Genomic DNA, 3,132 nt, shown 5'->3' on the forward strand with positions numbered 1-3,132 from the left:
TGAAAAGTTCATAAAAGAAAAGCTTGAAAATGAACTTTTCTCTACAAAACTTCTCCTTATAGGTTTTGCAGCTCTAACCAGAGCTAATGAGTTGAGCTAATGTACATCCTGCTAAGGAGTGCAAATGCTATGATGGTGTAGTAAATACTTAGGTTAGATAGACTGTCAGTGACAGTTTCTAAAATATTTGTTCCTCCTGCCTAATGACTCTTTAACATTTCTTACAATTGATGGGATAAAGCTTTTCAACTTCTACCTTCTACATAAAAGATATATTTCCTTTGTAGCTCCTCTGAGGAAGTGGCACCAGTTTTGTGACAATTATTTATTACATCCATGAGGCCGCCTAGCCAGTCCTGTGATTCTCTTTCATGCCTTGCTTTACTCTTCAGGGGAAGTAATCAACACTTCATTACCAAATACGACAATAAGACAGGGTTGAAGTGTCCAATGCTGTAATTAAGAAAGTGTCAGTGTCAACACTATAAATTCCCTTTTTGAGGGATTTCTGACTGAAATGTAAAAATGTACTCCCAACTGAAGAACTTTCTTTTCAGATCTTATAGTATGAATTGTGACTATATTTTTTAATAATTCAAAGAACCTTTGAAAATTATAAGAAGAAATTTAAAGTGAAAAAAAAGAGAAAAAAAGAAAAAAGGAAAGAAGATTTTATTCTAGTGGCTAACCTTCTCTTTAAACATGCAGGTTTTGCTGGGGCCAGATTCTTCAACTCAGAGAACTAATTTTCCCACACCTTTCCTCATCACATGTATGCAGGCTTTTTTGCTACAAAAAAGGAGGACTGAACATGTCACCTGATAATTATCTGTGACTGTGAGGCCCATATTCTTTACAGGAAATTCTGTTGTCTGCCTGGAAGGTCCCGCTTTCGAGGTTTGAAAGTTGGATGGCAGAGTTGCTGATTCTGACAGTAACTGGAATGTTCTGTTGTGATTGTGAGGGTGTCTGAGTACTCTTACTTCTGGTGTAGTGGATGTGCTGAGTAACAGCTGGTGTTTCTAAAAGTTACTATTTTATTGGTTTGTTTTTAAGGATTGCTTACTCCATCTATATGGCTGAGATTTTGTTACATCCAGCAGTTTATGGAATTCAATGTTATGAACCCCACTGCAGCTATGATTTTCTTCCACATACATATTTTCTTTGACTATATAATGACTCTTCAGCTTTAAGAGAGAGAGTTTTATCACGTAAGTCTAAGGTTGTGCAAGAAATGTTGGGAGTTGGTTTTAGTCTTCCTTCCAGGACACCACTGAGGCACAACCACACTGAAGTACGTCTAGACCAAAGTCCGGTATACTTTGCAGCAGTGTGCTTAACTTCTGCAGCAAAGTCTCTGAGTATCATAAAGATGGTCAACTCCATGCCTGTGTGGCTTGTGGGCTTGTTCAAGGGTGGTTCCTGTGCTGAAGCTATGCCATATGACTGGTGAGGGGACTGTTGGTACCTGGCCTAATGAAGCAGAACCAGGAGGGGCTGCTGAGGCTATTTGCTGGAACTTAGACTCACTGTCAACATAGCCAGATGAATCCTGGATCTGACAGCTGGGATTCAGACAATACTGTTATCTCCTGCTGGTAAAATGCCTGGGATCACCTGCACCCTTCAGCTCTCCGTGGTGTGTGCCTTGTGGCTTCGACCATATGAATGTTTTGGTATTCAGCTTTGCAGCTGGGGACGTTGGCCACTTGGCACTAGTATTCTGTCACTGTTCATATAATTTCAAAGGCAGCTTCAACATAAAACATTGAAGGTTTTAATGATGAAGAGCTAAAAATAAAGTATGGGAGAGACAGTTTGGTGTGATTGAGACATGTTCTGTTATTCCCATTCTTTTAGTATCATGTCTCCTGTAGGATGTTGTTCTGTGAATTTGTAACTGCATCACACGTTATAAAGAGGGAAAATTTTTCCAGGCTTGACATCTGGAAAAATGTGAAGAGTCTTTAGCAAGATGGTTCACAAAATAGTGAACAATGACGAGATTGTAATGGTCGTCTTTTTATTTTGCATTTAAAATGATCCACACCTTTCACAGGTATTGGGTTTTAGGCTTTTTTCCTTTTGTGGTGGTGTATTTTGAATGCACTCTTCAGTTCTGTTCCTGACAAGTCATACTCGTTTGGAACACTCTGATGCTTTTAACTATGATAAAGGCTTGTTAGTTTGCTTTTGGGACGAGTTTCCCAAATTGCTCCTACAACTTTTGCTCGATACAACGGATGTTTTCTTCTCTTTCTGACCTAAGCATCTAGGTAGTATTGCTGTTGGTGTTTGTTGCAGTACTTGTCGCTACCCCATTCCAGGTACCATCTCATTTCAGTAGTTTCAGCATGTACAGGGTGAAAGTATTAATCAAAAATAATGTTCGACTACCGTTCAACCATTTATAAAGCTGAATGAAATTATGGAAAACTTTTTTCCTCTCAATAGATTAGATTAGATTCTAGGCTGTTAAAAGAAATGTCCTTTTCACTCCTTTGTGCCTGCTCCCAGTGTTGGAAGAAGGGGAGATGAAGAGCTATCTCCACCAGACTTAACCTCAGTGTTTGGGAACCAGCATTTGGAATCTGGGTTCTGCTGTTGTAACATGGAGCAGCCCTTGCAGAAATGGCCAAGAGCTTCCTTTGCATGGGGAAATCTGTTCCTTGCAGACACTGTACCATCCCTAGCTTTGATTTCTAGGCATTTGTTTTGTAGTCTTCTGAACTGGCATGACTTGTTCTCTGTGATGACCGTGATATTCTGCCTATCAATGTAGGAATTTTCCCCAGCTTTATCAAATAGGTCTGGGACAAGATCGACACCTCGGATTTCATGGCAGTATCTGGGCTTGACCTGAAAACAGCATGTCATGTCCATTACTCTTCTGAATCCCAAACTGGGAAATATTTCTAGTATCGCCAATCATAAGCTGAAGTGGTTGTGATATAACGCGCTTTGTAGTGGATCCCATAACGCGAGTCATTTTTAACTTGAAAACGTAACTCCAGCGACAATAAAGTTTTAAAGCCTTTTAGTAAACTCGCTCCCTCAAGGTACTGTTCAATCACTTAGCGATTCTCAGCCTAACTAGTTAAATTTCCTCTTCAGATGAGCAGGAGAACA

The sequence above is a fragment of the Pygoscelis adeliae genome, unplaced genomic scaffold, assembly GCF_000699105.1.
Source record: "Pygoscelis adeliae isolate BGI_AS28 unplaced genomic scaffold, ASM69910v1 Scaffold18, whole genome shotgun sequence".
Classification (NCBI taxonomy): Eukaryota; Metazoa; Chordata; class Aves; order Sphenisciformes; family Spheniscidae; genus Pygoscelis; species Pygoscelis adeliae.